This window comes from Panthera tigris, chromosome A3, assembly GCF_018350195.1.
Source record: "Panthera tigris isolate Pti1 chromosome A3, P.tigris_Pti1_mat1.1, whole genome shotgun sequence".
NCBI classification, from domain to species: Eukaryota; Metazoa; Chordata; class Mammalia; order Carnivora; family Felidae; genus Panthera; species Panthera tigris.
In genome coordinates this window covers 89,649,458-89,662,672 of record NC_056662.1, presented here as the reverse complement: position 1 = coordinate 89,662,672, position 13,215 = coordinate 89,649,458, and the positions used below count along the sequence as shown (strand labels likewise).

The following is a 13,215-nucleotide window of genomic DNA, read 5'->3' as shown; positions in this document are numbered from 1 at the left end:
GTAATCAGAGAAATACAAAATAAGACCACTGTGAGACTCCATTTTATATTCTCTATATAGCATTTAGTTTTAGCTTAATTCTGCTGGTATACACTAGAGAAAATTCATCAATGTCCAATCATTCCTAGTCTCACCGGCTATTTTTTTTTTTTAATATTTTGTCTTTTAAGTAGTGTTTTTTTAGTGTTTATTTTTGAGACAGCGAGCGAGAGAGTGAGCGAGTGGGGTAGGGCAGAGAGAGAGGGAGACACAGAATCTGAAAGCAGGCTCCAGGCTTTGAGCTGTCAGCACAGAGCCTGACGCAGGGCTCCAACTCATGAATCGCAAGATCATGACCTGAGCCTAAGCGGGACAGAAAGCCTTGCTTTCTGAAATAAGTACTGATACAATGTCCATAGAATATGTTGTTATTTCTTTTATGAATACTTGTCTTAGGCCTTTTCTTCCACATGGCAACCTTTTTTTGGAAAATAAAGTACATAAATATTCATTCTTTCATCCTAATTGTTATTCTGTACATGTATTAGCATGCCTCTTTAGTTTACTTAGGGTAGGACAGGATGCTAAGATATCACTTGAAGTACAATCTTGGTTAATTGGAATCTAGCTTACTCTTATTTTAATAACTTTATTTTAATAAAATGAACAAGATCTCAAAATGAAGAAAAAAAAGACTGTTTAATTCATATTTTGCCCTCACCAGTTACTAGCTGTGTGAACTTCCACAAGTTAGTTAACCTGTGTCTCATTTCTCTATCTGTAAATCTGGGGTTAAAAGTTAACCTCTCTGTGCCTTTGTTTCCTCATCTGTATATCAGGGGTTAATAACAGTACCTAACCTCACAAGGTTGTCATGATTAAACAAATTAACACGTGAAGAACACTTACAATAGTACCAGGTACCTAATAAGCCCCATGAAAGGGTACTTTTGTTTCACATGAAGTGCTGGTGGGGTTTAGCAGGAATTTTTTTTCTCACACACCACTAGTAGAGGGCAAAACAGAAGAACCATTTTGGAAAGGTTTGTGGTGTTTCTTTTAATGGTAAACATACCCATACCCCATCATCTTGCAATTCCACTCCCAGAGAAACTCTGCACACATGCATCAGGAGATGTGTACTCAAGGGTTCATCGCAGCATTACAAATAAAAACCAAATTGTGGAAATACTTTTAAGTGCCCACCAACCAGAGGGACAATAGAATATTATACAGCAGTGCAAACAAATGAACCACAGGAACACAAACAAATCTCAGAAACTACACCGAGTTAAAAAAAAAAAAAAAAAAAGTAAGCCTCGGAAGACTATATATAGACTACCAATTCTACAAAGCTCAAACAAAAAAATAAAATTAAATGTATTGTATAAGATTTAATAAAATGTATGTAATTAAAACTTGTTTTTAAAGCAAGGGAATGATAAACACAAAATTCAAGGGATTGGTAACCTCTGGAGGTAAAGAAGGGGTACAGGGCTAGGGGAAACACCCAGGTGGTTTCAGTGATGTTGGCAATGTTCTAGTTTTTATCTTGGGTAGGTACTTCACATGTGTGCATTATCATGCTTTATCTGTTTAACGTACGTAAAACACTAGGTCAAGTATGTTTCAAATAATATGTGAGAGTGCTCGCTTTGGTAGCACATACTAAAATTGGATACAGAGAAGATGAACATGCTCCCTACCCAAGGATGACACCCAAATAATACATAAGAACAATTATAATACATACTACTTCATCAGTACATGTATAACTGCTCAAAACGATAAAAAAAAATAAGAACGTTTTGGGGTGCCTGGGTGGCTCAGTCGGTTAAGGGACCGATTCTTGCTTTCAGCTCAGGTCATGATCTCAGAGTTCCTGAGCTCCAGGGCCAGGATGTCCAACAGCCTAGCATTTGCTCGGGGCTATGCTACAAGTGCAGAGCCTGCTTGGGATTCTCTTTCTCCCTCTCTCTCTGCTCCTGCCCAGCTCACGCTTGCATGCTCTTTCTCTCAAAATAAATAAGCAAACGTTAAAAAAAAAAAAAGAACATTTTTATAAAAACACAGGGAAATGTCTTAAATGAAAAAAGAAACTCAAGAATGTACTTGTACTCATAAATAGATGCTTCCTGAGGGTTTTTATGACGGGGAAGTGTTTATACACTATTTGAAGTGGAAAAACGAAACAAGATTCAAAATATTGCCCAATTTAAGAATTCAGTTCTTTCCACAATGCACGCTTGTGCACACACACAAAACACCAAGGGAAAATACGCAGAAATGTTAACAATGCTCATCGCATGGTAGTATAGAATGGGAATATTTTCTTGTTCATAGTCTCCATAATTCATTTGAAGTATCAGATTTTTATTTAAGGGGAAAGTGTTAGAATAGAGTAGGTACAACACACCTGAAACCTCACACACACTACGCTTGAACAAAGACTGGAAGGGGGCTTCAGGGAGAGGAATTTGTGGATGAAGTTTCCTCTTGCTATTTCTGTTGCTACGGAGTTGTATTACCCATCTCCCCAACACACACACACACACACACACACACACACACACACAGGGAGGGAGGGAGGGAGGGAGGGAGGGGGGGAGGGAGGGAGAAAGTAGGAAAAATCCTACAAGATGAGCGCACTCTGAAGGGGAAAACTGGGTGTGGGTGTGGGTGAGGTGGGGTGAGGAGCCTGAAGTTCCCCGCCCATCAAAAGTTCTCTGTAGCTCGCTGTGCTCCCACCAAGGTCCAAGGTAAAGCCCCACCACGCAGCGCCCGCACGGAAGCCTCCTCCCCCAGCAGCGCCATCCTCCACCGGAGCGACCCGGCAGCTGGCGGGGTGCGTGCTGGGTGGGGGCGGGGAGCCCAGTGCAGGCACCGCCCCCTGATCTGTGGCCAACGCGGCCAGCTCTCCCGACGGAAGCCCCTGCCTCGAGCAGCCGGTGGCGGCCCGGCCAGGGGCCAGCCGGGAGGAAATCGAGCCGACCACATCTGAGGCCTGGCGAAAGGCGCAGCAGCTGCCTCCGAAGCCGCCAGCGCACGAGAACCAGGGCAGGACGAAGAGGCGGCTCCTTGGCCAGACAGCAAAACACACACACACACACAAACACACACACACACACACACACACACACACACACACACGCACACGCACGCGCCCCTCCAGCAGCCGCTGGGGCCATCGGCCAAGCCACGCAGTGCACGTCCAGACAAGCCCTCATCAACCCCCAGCGAGGCTGGGCACTCCCACAGCTCCACCCACCCGACTGCCCATACCCGGTTCTCACCACCCACCTCCCACCCCCAAGACTAAACGTGGAGGAAATGAGAAAGCAAACCCGCCACCACCACAGTCTGCTGAGCACCAACCCTGACCAACAGCCCCATGCACTTTCCCTAAAGGTACCCCAAAGCGTACAAAACCTACTGGCCCTTCAGGTGTACCAAAGGACAAGGCTGATGATGAGAGCAGCTAACAGTTTTGAAGGTCTCGTGTGAAACCGTGGATTAAGCAAGTACTTTCATGTCCAAATGTAACCTTTTCAAGTCTTCCAACAACCCAACATCCATTTTAGTGGATAAGCAAATAAATGAGGCACAGTTAAGGAACATACTCCAAGGCTCAACGCTGGTGAGAGGCAAAGCCCAATTTAACAGCGCAGGGAAGTGTGCATGCCCCTGGCCAAGTTTCTCATCTATTAGAGAACGAGCTCCCTTATGTGCAGGAGAGTCTCACAATCCATGGATTTCAGCCTCCCTCGGACCCCTGTCAAGTGAGTTTGCCCCCAGTCATTCCTTTCTCAAGGACTCAAGAGGCCTTACATTTTTTCATTCAACAACAACAACAACAACAACAAAAACTTTAAGCCACCACCCAAAAATCTGGAGGAAAAGTAAATTTTGGCAGAGGGGCCTCCAGCCATCAGTCATTAAGACTGACTTCCCATGGTTGGCTAGGAAATGGAAAGGGGTGGGGGTGGCACTGCCACTTAGAAAAGCCTGGTGATGGGAAATTAGGGAATGCAGCTAAATTCTATTTATCCTAAACCCCTGGGGGAAAAAAAAATCACTCAACACATCTCAGTATAAAGTCTCATTTATACTACTTCTTTTTGGTTTCAATGGTAAAAATAAGCAAATAGGTAGATAGGTAAGTAGGCAGATACATGTATCAAAGGCAATAAAGATCCTGCCATCTCGCTCCTAGGAATTCAGGTTTATAAATTTGCACTTCAAAAAATGTTCTCTACACATTAGTGAAAATTGAAAACTCTGGATGAGGGGAACAGTTTGGTACATTATAACACAACTCAATGGAATATTATACAGTCATCAAAAACCATAAAGTATGAACACCAAGGAAATGCTAAAATGGACAGTAAAAATAGAATACCACACTATATGAAGGTTATTACTACAACTATGTAAAACCATGCAGAAAAATGACAAAAGAGGGAAGACAGTCTTTTTAAAAAGCAGAAACAGCTAGAGTGGCCCCATAGAATAATAAAATTTCACCTACTGATGCCATCAGCACATCATAACAATCACAGCTGTCATACATGCATACATATGTATTAATTCACGTATCCTTCCAACAAACGCATGTTGAGTACTTACAACATGAATGCTACTTTTAGGCACCAGGGACGCAGCAGTGAATGAGCAGTCTCTGCCTCATGAACAGAGACTTTTTAGATGTTTGGATTTGTCTTAGATCTCATTCAAAGGAAAGTTCCTTTAGGACAGACCCATACCACTATCTCTAAAATGTGTATGGCAGCATTAATCTATGGTATGCACTCTGTGGCTTTGAATAGGTGATGAAAGCATTGAAAACTGATACTAATTACGAGTTTATCTCTGAATGAAGCTGCCCTTTGTGCAGTTACTGTTAGAATATCACAGCCACTCTAAAACTCATTACAGAGCCAAGGAAAACTCTGGTGGATGACCCAAAAGAATAAAGAGAGGTCCTAAAAATAGAATGATAAGAAAGGTAAAGAAGAGGTTCAACAGAAGACGCTGAGGGTGGTGGAAGAACAGGAGTTTCTGTCCCTGAAAAGTGGAAAGTAAGTAAAAACTAGGAGCTCCCATTTCCCAGAGACAAGTACAGTTTACATCTGGTGCCTTTTTTTCCTATGTAACATGTACTTCGTTTATAAAATTGGGATCACTGGGGGCGCCTGGGTGGCTCAGTCAGTTAAGCGGCCGACTTCGGCTCAGGTCATGATCTCGTGGTCCGTGAGTTCGAGCCCCGCGTCGGGCTCTGTGCTGACTGCTCAGAGCCTGGAGCCTGTTTCAGATTCTGTGCCTCCCTCTCTCTGACCCTCCCCCGTTAATGGTCTGTCTCTCTCTGTCTCAAAAATAAATAAACGTTAAAAAAAATTAAAAAATTAAAATTAAAAAAAATAAAATAAAATTGGGACCACTGAATATATTCGGGGTTTTTAAATTGTTTTTTAATTTCGGTTTTAAATAAATTCGGGGTTTCTTCCCTTACTGTATCATAGGTATTTTCATAGTGTCAACTCTTCTTCAAGAGTTTCACTGCGGACAGCTGCACTGCCTTCCCTGGCACGTTTGTGGGGTACACACACACACACGGTGTACGTATATGGCACACACGCAGGGCATACATAGAGCCCCTCAAGTGAATGCCGAGGTTCCCTTGTGTTTTTGTTGCATTCCCATGGCACAGACTGACTACGGGGGTAGTTTCTTTCCTTATCCTCCTGCCTCTGTTTGGGGTTGTGATTCCTCTGAGGACAGGAATGGACAGTTGGCACAAGTCAGGGCTCTGGTCAGCTGAACGGGTAGACGCTACCAGCCCCAAAGGCTGTAGGTAACAACCCTGACAACAAGTAGGATTTAACTCACGTTAGTACAAGCGTTTCATCTCATTTCAGTGACAGTTCACTAGTTATGTCTCTGATCTGCCTTTGGGGAGGAATATTACACAGCCATAAAAAGGAATGATGTCTTGGTACATGGTACAACATAGATGAACCTTGAAAATATCACATTAAGTGAAAGAAGTCAGACACGAAAGGCCACATACTGTATGACTACATTTACATGAAACGTCCAGATTAGGCAAATCCATAGAGACAAAAAGACTAGTCGTTGCCGGAGAACAAGGATGAGGTAAATGCTACTGAGTAGTTTCTTTTTGAGGTGATGAAAATGTTCTGAAAGAGAAGTGATGGTTGCACAACTCTCAATATACTCAAAACCACTGAATTATACACCTTACATGGTATGTGAATTAAATCGCAATAAAACTGTAATTAAAAAAAAATCTTTTCAAGAAAACCTACATCTCCATTTCTGTAAGAAGCTTCAGGACAAAAGCAGAAACAACATGTGCTCAAGAGAGGATGGCTGAGCTGGTGAGCCCACTGCAAAGGTGAAGGGTAAGGGACAGAGGAATGTCAGGAACCTTAATGGAAACTCTTCTTTGTAACTCTTTCACAAGGATCTGACACTTCCTTTATTTCCCCATTGAGTCACAGTGAAAGTGAAAACAAGGGAGGTCTTAACTCGGGGTGAGTGCTGGTGGTCAGGAGGGGGAGACCACCTTCCACTCCACCACCACACTTAGAAAGGAAAAGCTCTTCAGCACAGCAGGGGCATGGTACCTCCTATGAGGCGCAGAAAGCAGGCTGGTGTGGCCACGAGCTGTGTGCTGAGAAAGAAAGAGATGGCCACTGAAGATGCATAGGAAGGGCCCCCAAAACCAAGAATCACTGACATAAACTCCACTGATCAGCTGAGCAGTCTTAGGCAACAGTCATGACATATAGGTTGGTTCAAAAGGTCCTTACTGAAGAAGGAGGAAAACAAGAATGAGAAGAAGAAGAAAAATTGGGAAAGGGTATCTGCAAGGGGTTGAGTAAAATTAAAGCAAATAAGACAGAGAATATATATTAAGCAATCAGCATGCCCTTAAAAAGTGTAATGCAAAACACTTTGTTGAAAACACGAATCATGTTTTTAATATCCACAATATAAGAAGGTACTGCTACTGCCAGATAACCTTGCAGTCAACTACCTGCTAAGTGTTCCCCCTGTCATGTGAATGACTGCTCTAGAACCTCCCCGGGAGGAGCTGGGGCAGGTGAGCAGGTGACTTACATCCTCAGGCCCAGCTTCAAGACATATCCCGAGCTCCCACTTTGGCTGGAGATGAACAAGTCCTAGCCACCAACCCCAAAACTGCCAGGGGAGGGAGATTAAAAATCACATCCCCAACCCGAGGGTGTCACTCCTCAGAAAGCAGCTGCCGTGCCCCACCCAAGGCCACAATCCTTGCTCCTCAGCTTGTTCTCAAGGGAGAGGCTGGACCAGTTTTAAAGTCCCTCTGTCTCCCCAGCTATGGCCTTGATCTCTGGCCAACACCGAATCAGCTAGGAAAGGGGTGGGGGTGGGGCGCTGTGGCCTAGCACTACAAAGACAGAGGGGCAAAGCCAAAGGCAGAAGGCGGCAGGTGGCTGATGATAAAGTCCTAGCAGCAAGGTATTCACCTGGAGCTGGGGGGCATGTGAGCAGGACAGCACTTCAGCAGAGATACCAGCTGGCCAGCCCCGCTTTTCTAAGATTGTCTTATATAAGCCCTGGATAAGTCATTTTATCTCTAGGCCTCAAATTCCTCATCCACTTTTAAAAAATTCTTTATAAATGTCAGGAAAATCTGAGGATCTGCTCTAGATTGAAGGAGACAAAGAAACCTGAGCACACAGAATATGTGTGACCTGGGTTTGTTTTTTTTCCTACAAAAGGTTGTGACAATGGGGAAAATTTGAACAAAGCCTATAGATTAGTTTATTAATGTTAATGTTAGTGTTTGTAAAGTCTGTAGATCAGGTCTGTAACAGTAGTGTATCTATGTTAATTTCCTGAGTTTGATCATGGCACTGCAGTTATTTATGTGATTTTAGAAAATTCACATTCGGGACACCTGGCTGGATCATTCGGTAGAACATGTGACTGTTGATCCTGGGGTTGTAAATTCAAACCCCATGTTGGGTGTGGAGATTACTTAAAAAATAAAATCTAAAAAAAACAAGAAGAAGGGGCACCTGGGTGGCTTAGTTGGTTAAGAATCAGATTCTTGATTTCAGCTCAAGTCATTATCTAATGGTTTGTGAGTTCGAGCCCCACACTGGGCTCTGCACTGAGGGCAAGGAGCCTGCTTGGGATTCTTGGGATTCTCGGTCTCCCTCTGTCTCTGCCCCTCCCCCGCCTGCATGCATGCTCTAGCTCTCAAAAATAAATAAATAAACATTAAAAAAGAAAATCCACACTCAAGTAGTTAGAAGTGAAAGGCATCATGTCTGCTACTTACTTTCAAATGGTTCAAATAAAAATTACAGAGAAAAAGAAAACAAAGCAAATGTAGTAAAATGTTAACATTTGGAAATCTGAGTGAAGAGAATTCTTTGTATGATCCTTGCAACTCTTCTGAAACTCTGAAAGTATGCCAAAATTAAAATAGTTTTTAAAAGAATTATGTTACTAGATGATTGCTAAGACTCTTCTAGTTTCTGTAAAAAGGTAACATTCTCCACATTTTACAGACAAGGAACAGGAAACAGGAAGAGGTCAGCTCCTCAGCAGCAGGAGGGCTCTACAACTAGAGTCTCTGACTCAAGTCCTCCCTCCATCCAACCCCCAGATCTTCCTACCAGCAAGGGACAATGAGCCCCAGACACCACCCCAGATACTGGACAAGAACCTCAGAGCATAAGGCAATTAAGAAAGGGGCCACCTGGACAATGTCCGGGAGGCTGTCAAGAGAAGCAGAAAGCTTCGGAAAACAGACCACCCTGCTCTCCTCCCAAGATCCCTTCCCTCCACATGCACAGGGCACAGACAGTTCCTCTCATGCACACCCCATGGCTAACGAGAGGCTTCAGCAACACGAGTGCACAAACTCCACCAGAACACAGCCTGGACAGACAAGCAGGGCAGCCCTCAGCCCCTCTGACGAAAATAACACAACATCTGGAAATCCTGTCCATCTCCTAAATAAATCCAGGGTCAAGGGGGGAAAAAGAAATAAAAATCACAATTACACTGATTTACTATTTATGCTACCTGTATGGGTCATGGTAAGTATGTACATTAACTATCATTAGTATATAAACTGATATGGGTATAAAAATAGAGTGGTTTCTGTGGAAAAAAGTCACAACTGCAGATGTGAAGATTAATGTCAATGAAAACAACTATTAACAGGGAAAAATTCTATATCCTTCTAAAACTGCTTCTATAAATAACTCTTGGTAAATATGAAGGAAATAAGTTAAGGCTCAATCCAAGAAGTTAGAAAATAAAAACTTTAAAAATGTAGGAAAGGAGCACCTGGCTAGCTCAGTCGGAGGAACATGCTGCTTTTGATCTCAGGGTCGTGAGTTTGAGCCCCATGTGGGATGTAGAGATTACTTAAATAAAACTTTAAAAAAATAAAAATAAATAAAAATGTAGGAAAAAGGAATCAGTAGACAGAAATAGTTGATTAGAAAACAAAATGTAGTAGTATTTATAAATGGAATCTAAGAGATGGCTCTCCAAAAGGCCATTAAAATAAACAAACTTCTGGCAAAGCGATCATTTGAAAAATAAAAATATAAATAAACAGGGCTGAGTTGCCTGGGTGGCTCAGCTGGTTAAGCGTCTGACTTTGGCTCAGTTCATGATCTCACGGTCCGTGGGTTCAAGCCCCGCATTGGGCTCTGTGCTGATATCTCAGAGCCTGAAGCCTGCTTGGGATTCTGTGTGTGTGTGTGTGTGTGTGTGTGTGTGTGTGTGTGTGTGTGTGTGTGTGTCTGACCCTCTGCTGCTTGTGCTCTCTTTCTCTCTCAAAAATAAATAACATCAAAAAAAATTTTTTTAAAATATATATAGGGGTGCCTGGTTGACTCAGTCGGTTAAGCGTTGGACTTTGGCTCAGGTTATCATCTCACAAGCCCCATGTCGGGCTCCATGCTGACAGCTCAAAGCCTGGAGCCTGCTTCAGATTCTGTGCCTCCTTCTCTCTCTGCCCCTCCCCTAGCTCATGAGCACGCTCTCCCTCTCTCTCTCTCTCCAAAATAAACAAACATTAAAAAACATTTTTTAAAAAATATATATAAACAATGTTGGAAATGTGAAAAGGAATATAACTATTATCAGTAAATAAGACATGAAATGCATTACTAAAAGCTTTGAAAATATTAATGAGAGGACAATTTTCTAAGAAGAGGTAGAAGTATTGAAAGTATCAATCACCAGACAAGTAGAAATGTATCAGAGAACTACCTCCCCCCAAAAGGGCACCAGGCCCAGTAGTTATTACATTATTTTTCTAGCTCATAAAAATGGTGATCTCTTTTATTCTTTCATTTAATTCTCCCAGATCCCTATGAGGTAAGCACTATCTCTCTGTTTCACAGAAAAGGAATCCAAGGGCTCAGAGAGGCTAAAGCATTGTCTCTAAGTCACTGAGCCACACGTGGCTAACCTGGGACTCAATCCCACAGCCTGACATTTCTGGGGTAAAGCCCAGAAAATTCTGTGTTCCAAAATGCTCAAGCACCTCTGTGATCAGCCAGGGTTAGAAACTTCTGGGCCCTTGCTACTTCGAGTGTGGTCCAACAAATAGGAGCATCAACCCCACCTGAAAGCTTGTTAGAAATGCAGAATCTCCTCTCTCTCTGGCCCCTCCCTCCCCCACTCAGAAAGAAAGAGAAAGAAAGAAAAAGGAAGGAAGGAAGAAAAAGAAAGAAAAGAAAAGAAAAGAAAAGAAAAGAAAAGAAAAGAAAAGAAAAGAAAAGAAAAAGAAATGCAGAATCTCAGGCCCCACCCCAGACCTGCTGCATCGGAAAATGCATTGTAAAGAGATTCCCAGGTGATCTGGATGAACATTAAAATGTGAGAAGCACTGGTCTGTCCTATATCCACCTGCGCAATCTCCTTCAATTCCTTTTAAAATCTGCAAAAACAGTGCCTATTCTGTGTAGCACAACCAAAAATATCAGTCAATAAATCAACTGACAAACAACCGGAACTAGATTTGGTCGTATAACCATGTACAAAAAAAGTGCAACAAAATAAAACATTAAAAAAATTAAAAGAAATGTGTAACATTTATCAAGGTCTGATAAAGACTTAATGCCACTAATATATGAAACTCTTACTAACCCATAACAAAACACCAAAAAATGGGCAAAAGAAATCAAAATATATTCACATAGAAGTGCCAATCCAACTAAACACAGCAATAAGAGATTTCAAATGTTATGCCAATTTTTATAGCAATTAAAAAATAAAGGTTTTAAAACAAATATGTATTATTTTGTTGATAATCAGGGGGAAAATCAATAAAGACGTTAAAAATTAAAAAAAAAAAACCATATATATGATTGTTCTAGAAACACCAAAATATTAACAGGAATTCTAAGTGGTAAAATTATAGATGTTTCATTTTCTCCATTTGTTTATCTGAACTTCCTAGTTTTTCTGCAATGAATCTGTATTCTTTGTGACAACAACAAAAATGTTTTACCTATTTCCTAGAGCCTGACTTTATTCTGAAATTTAACAGCTTTTACACTTAGTCTCTCTTGGCTTTTCACGAGCCTTTGAACAATATTTGGCCTCTTCACAAATCAGTCTTACAGGCATGTCCTCTCAATCATCAAGTGCTGGAACCCCAAATAAACAGAGCCTTTTTACATTACTCTGCACCCTGGCAATACTCCAACCCCAGTGGGCACGGGAATCGCCTGTAGGAAGGCGGCTACAGATGCAGACCCCCAGGTCCTACCCTTAGAGATCAACCCTGTGTATCCACAGAGGGGATATGGACACAGGTGGTCCCCCAACTACCTTTTGAGAAGCCCCCCAGCCTGCCAACAACCCTATGGGAGGGTAAGTGCAAAAAAGGGGAAAGTCTCAACTGGTTTAGAAATTGGGTGAACCGAGGGTCTTACAGGTTGTCAGGCGACAGGGTTCTCTTTCCACCCCTCTCCCTGCCGTGTGCGCACACAGGCTTGACCAGTCAACGGTCAGTGCTTCTGCTCTTTAAAGAGGGCAACAAGTGGGCAGGGGTAGGAAAAGCCTTCTCCAACAGGTGAGCTGAAGCCCTGAGGAGCCCTGCGTCGCAGCCTCCCTGCCAGAATGCGCTCTGCTCCGGGAGAAGGCATTTGGAACGGCTCCACGGGTTCACGAAGGTCCATCTGTCAGAGTTTCTGCTCGGCACCCTAAGAAGGCGGCTCCTCCAGAGCTGGCAAAGATGCAGCCTGGCTGCCACGAGGGACCCTGAGACCTGGCATGGCACTGGCGGGGCCCGTGATGACCTCCTGCAGCCCTGGGGCTGCTCCCCTGCCCTAGGTGGGCAGTAGGAGAGGGAGTAAGGCACGGGTGGGGTGGGGGCCCAGGGAAGTACATCCCCTCCCTCCTGGACCTCTTGGGCATCCCTTGGTTCCACTGTTTCCCAGGGGACTCTGGCAGAAGAGCCAGAGAAAGGGCTGCTCTCAGCTATGCCGCCTGAACATGAGAGAGGAGAATGAGCACAGACCACTGGCTAAATGCGAACCGTTCACCGCTGCTGCAAACACAACCTGGTGACACACTGAACCAGATGCACCACGGCTGTTACTGAGATTGGGAAGCTCACAGCCCACCTCTAACTGGCGTTTCTTTTACATACACAAGCCGAGTTGAGCCCTCCCCCACCTTCTTTTTAGGCAGGGCCAGAGGCAGGAATCTGACAGCAGCAGGGATTCCCACGCCTCCCAGTCTGTAGCCTGGTGCCCCGGGGAAGGAGGTTCACAGGTCCCGGTGGACACAGCCCTTCCTAGGCAGGCAGGCAGCTCCAACTCCATCCTCATTCTTGGGGCAGCAGAGACCAGGGACCAGCTCCTATGGCACAAGTGCCATGGGGTCAGGATAGAGGGGCTTGCGCTGGCCAGCTCCATCAAGAGCTAGTGCCTCTCTAGGGGCACCTGAGTGGCTCAGTCAGCTAAGTGTCCGACTCTTGATTTTGGCTCAGGTCATGATCTCACACTTTGTGCGATCGAGCCCCACAGGGGATCTGCACTGACAGCGCAGAGCCTGCTTGAGATTCTGTCGCTCCCTCTCTCTCTGCACCTCCTCCACTCGAGTGTACTCGCATGCACACGTGTGTGCTCTCTCTCTCTCTCAAAAATAAATAAACATTAAAAAAAACCTAGCGCCACTCATTCC

General features: G+C 43.8%; 1 protein-coding gene and 1 pseudogene across 3 annotated transcripts in view; one reads left to right on the top strand and one right to left on the bottom strand.

Annotated features, from left to right (window-relative positions):
• Positions 1-13,215, bottom strand: part of TET3 (tet methylcytosine dioxygenase 3) — a 104,975-nt gene that overhangs the window by 62,560 nt on the left and 29,200 nt on the right. The window lies entirely within an intron of this gene.
• Positions 1,628-1,726, top strand: LOC122237497 (annotated as a pseudogene).